This window comes from Phocoena phocoena, chromosome 10 (assembly GCF_963924675.1).
Source record: "Phocoena phocoena chromosome 10, mPhoPho1.1, whole genome shotgun sequence".
Lineage (NCBI taxonomy): Eukaryota > Metazoa > Chordata > Mammalia > Artiodactyla > Phocoenidae > Phocoena > Phocoena phocoena.
In genome coordinates, this window is record NC_089228.1 from 46792680 (window position 1) to 46805795 (window position 13116).

Below are 13116 nucleotides of genomic sequence, written 5' to 3' on the forward strand. Positions count from 1 at the left end.
AGGAGCAAGGTGCCTACGCACACAATTATAATATAAAGAATTCAGTTGACCCTTGAACGACGCTGGGGTTAGGGGTCAACGGCCACCAGCAGTCAAAAATCTGTGAACAGCTTTACAGTGGGCCCTCTGTATCCGTGGTTTTGTATCTTCAGATTCAACCAACCAGATAGTGTAGTATTGTAGTACATATTTATTGAGAAAAAATTGCATGTAAGTGGACCTGTGAAGTTCAAACCTGTATTGTTCAAGTGTCAACTTCAGGTAGAGCAGCAAAAAGAAATGTACTATAGGAGATCAGAGGAGGGATAAATTACTCAGAGTTGGAAGGACTGCTGGGAGGATCGATGGCAGGTGTGACACCCAAGGTGGCTTCAGTGAAAGGAGATGGGAACATGCGTGAGTTGGGCAGGGGGTGGGGAGTGGAGGAGTAGACAGGCATTTAGGAAGAAGGAAGACATGAGCAAAGGTACAGAGGCAGGAAAGTAAATCATGCAATAGGGAAACAAGGAACAGTCCATGGAGCTGGGCAGAAGGTAGGTGAGGAATTAAGGGATGGAAGGAGGAGTCATTCATGGTGAGGGCTCAGACATGGTGCTGCTGCCAACCATGGTCTTCTTGGGCATGAGTGCGGCAAAAATGATCACTGGTCCCACTACAAGACCAGGGTCCTGAACCCACGTGTAACAACTCACGCATCATTTAGGACACCTTGTCGCTGGCATCTACTTCCTTCATGGCAAGCAAAAGTTTCTGAGCCTAAGGCTAACTTGAGCCCCCACTGTTGCTCATCACTCATGTCAAACGTTGGTGCACTGAAGCCTGGAAAGCCCTACCCATCTCTCTGTCTTCTTTCATGTATACAGGACGTAATTTAAAATCCTTTCATCTGACATCTTCCAATATATGCTATAGATATTACTCTCTATTTAAGTATTGTCCAGTACACCTAAGTCCACAGACGAAAATGAATTCTGACTTTTATAAAGTAAATATAGTCCTTTAACCTATGGAAATAGAATGGGATATGAAATAGATAAAGTAGAAAAAGGGAATGTTTGGAAGGTCTTTGACTTGACGTGACTTATAGTTTGGGTTTATTTTGTTCCTATAATTTAGAAGCTCTGACACCTTCTTTTTGAGGAGCCCAGTGTGTGACAGGTAAGTATTTTCATGTGGTGAATGCTTAACAAACAAATAAGCAAAAAACATAAACCCAAATCAGTGTTGTTTTCGTGTGGATTTCCCCAGAAGCAGAGCCTGAGACAAGGATTCACAGCAAGCAGTTTATTTGGGAGGAAAGCCAGGGAGCACAGGTGGGGGAGTGAAGGAGAGAGATGGGGCATGCAGGGGGTGTGGTCAAGCAGGTGGCTCTGTGGGTAGAAGGGGCTGAAACTCCCGGGCAACTCTGGGAGCCAGTGGAGAACACACCGCAGTTTCCTGCCTGATGGATGAGGGAGCTGGCTGAGGACTGCTGGCTGGAAGAGGCTTCTTCTCTGGTATTTTGGCTAAAGTTTCTGTTGGGAGCACCAGAGGCACCCCGAGGCTACCAGATGCAGTGCTGGCCATTGGACAGCCCTGAGGGAATATAGGTGGGTTATGCCTGCACCTGCTACAAGGGTCATTAACAGGGCCTAGGGAGTCCTTTGGTGCATAATCTACATTCACAAAAGTCTCCAGATTTAAGCAAAACATCATCTCTAAGGGTACAGAAGTAGTTATAGAGATATGAAAGAACACGCCTATCAAGTAACTTTTAGTTTGTGTCCCTTTAACAGACCACAATAGTAATGGTTATATACGATGAATTTAATATTTTTCATTATCTTGTAATTAGTATAATTATATTGTCTTGTACTTTTGTGTTAAAGGATGCACTGCATTAAATGTGGATATTTAATGTATTTAATTAACAATTTAAACACTTTATAACCCTGCTTTGACTTTTTGTTTATTGTCTAATATAGTGGGAGCCTCAAAAGCTTTAAAAAAACCTGAGCAGATATGGGGATATATGTATATGTATAACTGATTCATTTTGTTATAAAGCAGAAACGAACACACCAAAAAAACAAAAACGAAAAAACAAAACCCGAGCCTCTTTCTCCATTGGAAAGGTGTCAATTAAAAACAAGAGAATCACGGAGAAGTTAGGAGTCTTTAGGGTTCTCTCTCTATATTATATATCATATGTAAATAGTGACAGTTTTTCTCCTTCCTTTCTTATTTGGATAACATTTTTTTTTGTTGCTTTTCTTGCTTCATTACTGTAGCTAGGACATCTTTTCACACAGATTTTACTTTGGAATCATGTAAATATCTTACATATTCAAAAGATTTTTTAAAAAGATAAAAATAAACCCCTAAAGTGGAAAACAATTTGCGACAAATGAGCCTAACTTTATTTGAAATGTGGCGACATAGCTACACAGAGAACAGAATTATTTCAGTACTCTGATTATCCACCCTTTGTGGGATATGATCTACGGATAAATGAATAGAATGAAATCTCAAACTTCACTCAGAAATGTATTGTTAATACAATAAGTCTCCTACATGTGAACCTTCAAGTTACAAACTTTCAAAGATGCAAACGTGTGTCACATGTCCAATCATGTAAGGCATGAGTGAAATTGCAGCTTGCCCTCCATCTCCTATTGCTGACGATCCTTCAGCTCTACCATCTCCTACCTCCTCTCCCTCCTCCAGTCAGTAACTCTTCTTGCCTGCTCACTCGATGCCAGCTCTTGTACTGTACTACTGTACTTTTCAAGGTACTGGACTGTAAGAGTAAAAATGTTTTCACTATTTCTTGTGTTTGTTTGTTTTTTATGTATTATTGGTGTGAAAAGTATTGTGAACCTATTACAGTACAGTACTATTTATATGGCTGATTGTGTTAGTTGGGTACCTAGACTAACTTTGTTGGACTTACAAACAAATTGGACTTACAAACGCACTCTTAGAATGGAACTCATTCATATGTAGGGGACTTATTATAGTGTTATAATTCTGAACTAGGATCATTGCAGCACTATTTACAATAGCCAGGACACAGAAGCAACCTAAATGTCCACCAATGGAGAACTGGATAAAGAAGATGTGGTACATATATACAATGGAATATTAACTCAGCCATTAAAAATAATGAAATAATGCCATTTGCAGTGACATGGATGGACCTAGAGATTGTCATACTGAGTGAAGGGAAACATTTGTTGCCCTTATCCATACTAACATGTTTAAAGAACTTGACACAGGATTGATGTAAAAAAAGAACACTGTTAGAACTAATAAATTAATTCAGTAAAGTCACAGAATACAAAATCAATATACAGAAGTCTGTGGCCTTTCTATATACTAATAACAAACTATCAAAAAGAGAAATTAAGAAAACAATTCCATTTACAATTGCATCAAAAAGAATAAAATACCTATAAATAATTTAACCAAGGAGGTGAAAGACTTGTACACTGAAAACTATTACACTAATAAAAGAAATTGAAGAAGACACAAATAAATAGAAAGATATTCTGTGCTCATGAATTAAAAGAAGTAATATAGTTAAAATGTCTATACTACCCAAAGCAATCTATATATTCATTGCAATCCCTATCAAAATTCCAATGGCATATTTCATAGAACTAGAACAAACAATTCTAAAATTTTATGGAACCACAAAAGATCCCAAATAGCCAAAACAGTCTTGAGAAAGAAGAACAAAGTTGAAGGTTTCATGCTCCTCGATTTCACACTATATTACAAAGCTATAGTAATCAAAACAGTATGGTACTGGCACAAAAAATAGACATACAGATCAATGGACCAGAACTGAAAGGACAGAAATAAACCCGCACATATATGGAAATTAATTTATGACAGAAGAGCAAAGAACATACAATGGAGAGAGGAAAGTCACTTCAATAAATGGCATTGGCAAAACTGGACAATGACATGCAAAAGAATGAAACTGGACCATTATCTCACACTATACACAAAAATTTAACTGAAAATGGATTAAAGACTTGAATGTAAGAACTGAAACCATAAAATGCCTAGAAAAAAAAAGTGGCAGTAACCTCACTGACACTGGTCTTAGCAATATCTTTGTGGATCTGACTCTAAAGGCAAGGGAAACAAAAGGAGAAATAAAGAAATGGAACTACATCAAACTAAAAAGCTGAATAACAAAGGAAATCAACATCAAAACGAAAAAGCAACCTACTGAATGGGAGAAGATATCTGCAAATCATATATCTAATAAGGGGTTAATATGCAAAATATATAAAGAACTCATACAACTCAACAACTGATAAAACCAAATAAAACCAAACAACCTGATTTAAAAATGGGCAGAGGGGCTTCCCTGGTGGCGCAGTGGTTGAGAGTCCACCTGCCGATGCAGGGGACATGTGTTTGCGCCCCGGTCCAGGAGGATCTCCCATGTCGCGGAGTGGGTAGGCCCGTGAGCCATGGCCACTGAGCCTGCGCGTCCGGAGCCTGTGCTCCGCAACGGGAGAGGCCACAACAGTGAGAGGCCCGCGTACCACAAAAAAAAAAAAAAAATGGGCAGAGGACCTGAATAGTAATTTTTCCAAAGAAGCCATACAGATGGCCAACAGGCACATGAAAAGATGTTCAGCATTGCTAATTATTAGGGAAACACAATCAAAAGCACAATGAGATGTCAGCTGACACCTGTTAGAATGACAATTGAAAAGAAAAGAAATAACAAATGTTGGAGAAGATGTGGAGAAAAGGGAACCCTTGCACACTGTTTGTGGGACTGTAAACTGATGCAACCAATATAGAAGACAGTATGGAGATTCCTCAAAAAATTAAGAATAGAACTACCATATGACCCAGATATTACACTTCTGAGTATTTATCCAAAGAACATTAAAACACTAATTTGAAAAGATATATGTACCCCTATGTTCATTGCAGCATTATTTACAATAGCCAAGATATGGAAACAACCTAAGTGTCTATCAATGGATGAACGGATGACAAAGATGCGGATAAGGATGAATGGATAAGGAATATTCTATATTATATTATATATCACATTCTATTTATATTCTTTATATATATATAGTGGAATATTAGCCATAAAAAATAATCAAATCCTGCCATTGGTGAAAACATAGATGGACCTTGAATGTATTATGCTAAGTGAGATAAGTCACCCAGAGAAAGACACCAAATGATTTCACTCATATGTGGAATCTGACAAACACAAAACAAGCGAAATAAAACAAAACCAAACTCATATATACAGAGATCAGTGGTTATCAGAGGGAAAGGGGATTGGGGGAAATGGGAAGAGGGGGTCAACTATATGATGATGGATTGTAACTAGACTTGTGGTGGTAATCACTTTGTAGTACATACAGATGTCAAATTATAATTCTGTATACTTGAAACTTATATAATAAAAACTATATCAATAAAAAGGAGAAAAACTGTGTGAGAAGGTAACCAAACTCACAGAAGTATCAATTCCAACTCTCTCTTCACTCCATTCCTCCCATCTCCTCTAGGTAACCATTTTTATTGCTTCTTTTTGAAAATATAAGCAAATATCTAAATATATTCTTGTCCTCCTTTTTTCCCTAAACACAAAATATAGCATACTCTATATACTGAGGTTTGCTAACTTTTTTCATCTAAAAGTATGTTCTGGAGATTATTTCAGTTCACATTTTCCTGTCTTTTTATGACTGCCTGGTCTCCAACTCATTTATGAACTATAGTTTATTTGCCCACTCTCCTGTTGGTGAACATTTAAGTTGCTTCTAATCTTTTGGTACTACAAACAATATTGTATAACCTTGTGCAAGTTTATGGAAATTTCAGGGTAGGGGCCTAAAAGTGGGATTGCTGGGTCAAAGGTTAATGCATATGTAATTTTGTTAAAATTTGCCAAATCCCCTTCTGTAGGGTTTGTTCCATTTTGCACTGCCACTCTCAACGGAGCATGTTATCAAACTTTTAGATTCAGGAAAATTCAAATTTGTGTTTCTTTTATTATAAGGGAAAGCGAGCATCATTTCATATGTGTAAGGAGCGACTTACATTTATTTTTCTCTGTTACCATATTCCTCACTGCTCACATTTATTTTTCTCTGTTACCACATTCCTCTCTGTTCATGAATCTTGTCCATATTTATATACAATTTTGGGGCTTCTCCATTTTTTAAAATTGAAGTATAGTTGATTTCAATGTTGTGTTAGCTTCAGGTGTACAACAGAGTGATTCAGTTTATATATATATATTTTTTATTTATATTCTTTTTCAGATTCTTTTCAATTATAGGTTATTACAAGATTTTAAATATAGTTCCCTGTGCTATACAGTAGGTCCTTGTTGTTTACCTATTTTATATATAGTAGTGTGTATCTGTTAATCCCAAGCTCCTAATTTATCCCTCCCCCTCTTTACCCTTTAGTAACCATATATTTGTTTTCTATGTCTGTGAGTCTGTTTTGTAAATAAGTTCATTTGTATCATTTTTTTAGATTCCACCTATAAGTGATATCACATGATATTTGTCTTTCTCTGTCTGACTTACATCACTTAGTATGATCATCTCTAGGTCCATCATGTTGCTGCAAATGGCATTATTTCATGCTTTTTTATGGCTGAATAATATTACATTGTGTGTATAGACAGATAGATAGATAACACATCTTCTTTATCCATTCATCTGTTGATGGGCACTTGGGCTGTTTCCATGTCTTGGCTATTGTAAACAGTGCTGCTATGAATATTGGGGTGCATGTATCTTTTTTTTTCTTATTGAAGTATAGTTGATTTACAATGTTTTGTTAGTTTCAGGTATACAGCAAAGTGATTCAGTTTTAGATTCAGAATTTTTTACCTTACAGCTTATTACAAAAAATTGAGCACAGTTCCTTGTGCTACACAGCATGTATCTTTTTGAGTTAAGAGCTTTTGTCTTTTCCGGATATATGGGACTTCTCCATTTTTAAGAGCTCTTTGTGTACTTGCCTTCATTTGTGAAATAACTTGCAAATATTCTCTCCCAGTTTATCATTTGTCTTTTGATTTTGCTTATGGTGTTTCATTTTGCTTGTTTGTTTTTAGGTAGTAAAGTTTATCAGTCTTTTCCCTATGTTACTGTTGGATTTTGAGAGGCTTTCCTCACTTCCAGGTTATAAAATAATTCACCTGTAATTCATAGGTCTCTGGTTTCATGTTTTACATTTGGGTCCCTGATTCATTTGGAGTTTATTTCAGTGTGAGATTTAGATTCACTTTCATCCTTTTCCAGATGGCTTTCTCTCTGTCCCAACATCATTTATTAAAAAGCCCATATTTTCCTCAGATAGGAATAACTTGATTTATTTTTGGACATTAACTTGATATAATGCAGCACACAGAGACTAAGGAACAAACATCAGGGAGAAATGAGACCCACAAATAGACATTTTAACTCTAGTGTGGAATAGAAACACTCCTTCACTATTTGGAATGGAGAGAAACAATGCTCACAATGGTAGACATGCGTGGTCCTCCACTAGCCGTTCTAGATCCATGCTCTGTCCTGCCCAGTTGCTGTCTCAGTCCCGCCCACACCACTGTAAAAAGGTCCTCCTAAACCATTTTCACTTATGCCTCTCTGCCCTTTGAGCATGCAGTCTGTGTCCTGTCAGAGCCTGATATACCAATGGCATCACAAATACACACCAACCTATCAGCAAAAAGGTAGGCAGTATGGTTCCATTCCACCATCCCCAAATTAGAAATGTTACAGAGTAAAGCTGAAAAACACTCAATTATGTCACACCTCATTTAGAAATCCAGTGTGGTATTATTTATCTTGATTATCTTCCTAATTTGCTATACAAGGCTCTGGTCTAATTTGTGATTGGTTTCACAAATCAAGTCCATCTTCAAAGGCTTAAGGTTGAACTCTTCCTAGGACACTAAAGACAGTGTTCTCTGACTCTGAAGACAGTTCCACTAAAAAGCATTCCTAAAATGCTCTGTGCTGGTATCTTCTCTGGGGCGATTGCTTTGAAGTCAGACAGGAGCAAGTACAGGCTCTGGTATCTTTGCTTAAAAAACAAAACCCCTAGTCCCATCACTTATAGCCAAGCCCCAGATGCTATTTCCTGAGTATATTTCTTTACCCTGATATTTCTGTACTTAGCTTTTAAAAGGCTCTAGCAAAGGTTTTCAAATAGCTCTGCCAGTTATAAGTTGCTTAGTTGACCAGTGGGAAACTTGCATGGGAGGTTTATTATTCTACTGCTGAGTCATGTTCAAAGTTATGACTTACGTTTGTTTCAGTGACTACTGACCTTGGGAATAAATCATAAGGGTTTCACTATTATATAATATAAAAACAGAAGGTTCCAGGAGTTCTATTTTCCATGATTATAAAAGGGACAAAATACACATCATTGAAGTCCCAGAAGGTGAGCATAGAGAAAAAAGGAGGAAAGAAAGAATATTTTTTGAAAATATGGTCCAAATGTCACAAATTTGATGAAAACATTAATCTGCACATCAAAGCAACTCAACCAGTTCCAATTATAACAAACTCAAAGAGGTTTACAGCTAGACACATTAGAGTTAAACTGTCAAAAGCGGAAGAGAAAATCTTGAAAGCAGCAAGAGAGAAGAAACGCATGTGCAAAAGACCCTCAACAAGATTAGCAGCTGATTTCTCATCAGAAACCATGGAAACCAAAAGGCAGTGTAATGATAGAGTCAAAGTACTGAAAAACAGACTAACTAATTAGAGAAATGCAAATCAAAAGTACAATGAGATATCATCTCACACCAGTCAGAATGGTCATCATCAAAAAATCTACAAACAATGAGTGCTGGAGAGGGTGTGGAGAAAAGGGAACCCTCTTGCACTGTTGGTGGGAATGTAAATTGATACAGCCACTATGGAGAACAGTATGGAGGTTCTTTAAAAAACTAAAAATAGAATTACCATACAACCCAGCAATTCCACTACTGGGCATGTACCCTGAGAAAACCATAATTCAAAGAGTCATGTACCACAACGTTCACTGCAGCTCTATTTACAATAGCCAGGACATAGAAGCAACCTAAGTGTCCAACGACAGATGAGTGGATAAAGAAGATGTGGCACATATATACAGTGGAATATTACTCAGCCATAAAAAGAAACGAAATTGAGTTATTTGTAGTGAGGTGGATGGACCTAGAGTCTGTCATACAGAGTGAAGTTAAGTCAGAAAGAGAAAAACAAATACCATATGCTAACACATATATGTGGAATCTAGAAAAAGAAAAAAAGTAGTTCTGAAGAACCTAGGGGCAGGACAGGAATAAAAAAGCAGACATAGAGAATGGACTTGAGGATACGGGGATGGGGAAGGGTAAGCTGGGACAAAGTGAGAGAGTGGCATGGACATATATACACTACCAAATAACTAGTGGGAAGCAACCACTTAGCACAGGGAGATCAGCTCGGTGTTTTGTGACCACCTAGAGGGGTAGGATAGGAAGGTTGGGAGGGAGACACAAGAGGGAGGATATATGGGGATATATGTATATGTATAGCTGATTCACTTTGTTATAAAGCAGAAACTAACACACCATTGTAAAGCAATTATACTCCAATAAAGATGTTAAAAAAAAAAGACTGTCAACTAATTCTATATACAGCAAAACTAACCTGTAATAAGGAAGCAGAAATTGAGACTCTCCCAGATAAACAAAAACTGAGAGAATTAATCACTAGCAGACCTACCATAGAAGAATGCTAAAGGGAGTCCTCAGGCTGAAATGAAAGGACACTAGACAGGAACTCGGATTCCCATGAAGCAATAAAGATCACCAGTAAAGGTAAATACATATGTAAACATAAAAGACAGTATAAATGTACTTTTCTTCAGATTGAAAAGACAACTCGTGAAGCAATAATTATAAGACTGTGTTGATGTGCTTATAATGTGTAAAGATGTAATTTGCCTAACAATAATAGACAAAGGAAGGGGGAGAGAATGGAGCTATGCTGGAGTTTTGTTCAACATTTAATTGGAGCCATGTTGGAATTTTGTATACTATTAAAATCAAGTTGGTATTAATCCAAACTAGATAGGTTTAAGTTACGATGTTAATTGTAATTCCAAGGCAACCTCTGAGAAAAATAGCCCCAAAATACAGTAAAAGAAATAAGGGAATTAAAATGATATATTATAAAATATTTAACAGAAAAGAAGGCAGTAATAGAGGAACACAGGAACAAAAAAGACATCAGACGTGCAGAATAAAAAGTGGCGGATGCAAATCCTACCTTATCAGTTATAGTATGGGATGCAAATGAAATACATATCCCAATCAAAAGGCAAAAATTGGTACAAAAACAGGATTCAACTAGATTGAAAGACATAAATAAATGGAAGGTAAAAGGATGGAAAAACACATAGCAGGTCAACAAGACCAAAAAGAGAGCTGAAATAGCTATACTAATATCAGAAAAAAACAGATTTTTAAGCCCAAAGTTGTTACTAGTGCAAAAGAAGGACATTTGACAATGATAAAGGGTTCAATCCCTTTGGAAGACTTAACACATACAAACATATATGTAGTTAGCAAGAGAGCTACAAAATGCAGAATCAAAGGGAGAAAATCAACAATAATAGTTAGAGACTTCAATATCCCACTTTCGATAATGGATAGAATAACTAGAGAGAAGATAAACAGGGAAATAGAAGACTTGAATAGCACTACAAACCAATGAGACCAAACAGAAACTACAGAATACTCCACCCAGCAATAACAGAATACACATTATTCTCAAGTGCACATATAATGTTCTCCAAGATTTACTGTATGCTAGGTCATAAAACAAGACTCAATACATTTTAAATAATGTAAAGCATACAAAGAATATTCTCTGACAACAATGTAATAAAAATAGAAATCAACAATAAAAAAGAAAATTTGGTAAATTCTCAAATATGTGGAAATTAAGCAATACACTCTTAAATAACTATACATAAAAGAAAAACTCACAAGGGAAATTAGAAAATAACTTGACATGAATGCAAATGAAAACATGAAATAGCAAAACTTATGGAATAAAGCTAATGCTTTGACTGAAATTTATAGTTGTAACTAACTGTATTAAAAAAGAAGAAAGATTTCCTATCAATAACCTAACTTTCCACATTAAGAAATTTAAAAAAAATAAGAGCAAACTGAACAAAAATCAAATGGAAGGAAAATAGTAATAAATATTAAAGTGGAAATAAATGAATAGATAAATGAAAAACAACAAAGAATATCAAAGAAACCAAAAATCGGCTCTTTGAAAAGATCAGCTAAATTGACAAACCATTACTTAGACTGTACAAGAAAAAAGAGAGAAGATGCAAATTATTAATATCAAGAATGAAAGAGGGGTCATCACTACTAGCCTTTCGGAAATAAAAAAGAATATTGGGAATTCCCTGGTGGTGCAGTGATTAAGAATCCACCTGCCAACGGAGGGGACACAGGTTTGAGCCCTGGTCCGGGAAGATCCCACATGCCGCAGAGCAACTAAGCCCGTGCACTACAACTACTGAAGCCCGCGTGCCTAGAGCCCGTGCTCTTCAACAAGAGAAGCCACCGCAATGAGAAGCCCGCGCTGCACAACAAAGAGTAGCCCCTGCTCGCCACAACTAGAGAAAGCCCGCGCACAGCAACGAAGACCCGACGCAGCCTCCCCCCAAAATAATTAATTTAAAAAAAGAAAAGAAATAAAAAAGAATATTAGAATACTATGAACAATTGTATGACAACAAATTAGATAACCTAGATGAAATGTACAAATTACTAGAAAGACAAAAACTAACTCAAGAAAATATTTAAAATCTGTATCAATAAGAAGTAAAGAGATTGAATTAGTAATTTTAAAAATTTCCCATGTCCAGATAGCTTCCCTGGTGAATTCTACCAAACCTTTAAAGAAGTTTTGGCACCACGCCTTTACACATTCCTTCAAAAATATGAGGAAGAACAATTCTCAACTAAATATATGAGACCAATATTACCATGATAAGAGAACCAGACAAAGACATCACAAAACAAAGAAAACTGGACCTACATCGCTTATGAATGTAGATGTATAAAAATCCCCTACAAAATAGTGTAAGCCATATGCAGCAACATATTAAAAGGAATATGCACTATGAGGAATTGTGATTTACCCCAGGAATGTAAAGGTAGTTTAATCTGTAAAATATACATACATACATAAAGTGTGTATATATATTATATTATATAATATATAATGTATATATTATATATTACATAATATATAATATATATATATTGGGTGGGCCCAAAAGTGCCTTTGGTTTTTTAAGTAAAAATGGCAGACACATTTTTCAGGGCTTCCCTGGTGGTGCAGTGGTTAAGAATCCGCCTGCCAATGCAGGGGACATGGGTTCAAGCCCTGGTCCAGGAAGATCCCACATACCGCAAAGCAACTAAGCCCGCGTGCCACAACTGCTGAGCCTGTGGTCTAGAGCCCATGAGCCACAAGTACTGAGCCTGCGAGCCAAAACTGCTAACGCCCGGACGCCTAGAGCCCGTGCTCTGCAACAAGAGAAGTCACCGTAATGAGAAGACCACGCACCGCAACGAAGAGCAGCCCCCACTTGCCGCAACTAGAGAAAGCCCGGGCGCAGCAATGAAGACCCAACGCAGCCAAAAATAAATAAATAAATGAATAAAATAAAAATTTAAAAAGACACTTTTTCATTTTCACCAAGAACTTTATTGAACAACGTATTCACCCTTTTCTTCCATTACCTTCTGCCATTTTTCAGGCAATTTCATAATTCCTTCTTCCCAAAACTTTTCATCTTTTTGAGCAAAGAACTGTTCCAGGGGCCTTTTACAGTCTTCCAGGGAACTGAAATGTTTTCCATTAAGAAAATTTTGTAAAGACCAAAATAAATGGAAATCTGAAGGTGCGATGTCTGGTGAATACAGCAGATGAATCGGAACTTCCCAGCCAAGTTGTAACAGTTTTTGCCTGCTCATCAAAGAAACATGTGGTCTTGTGTTATCCTTATGGAAGGTTATGCATTTTCTGTTGACTAATTCCGCATGCT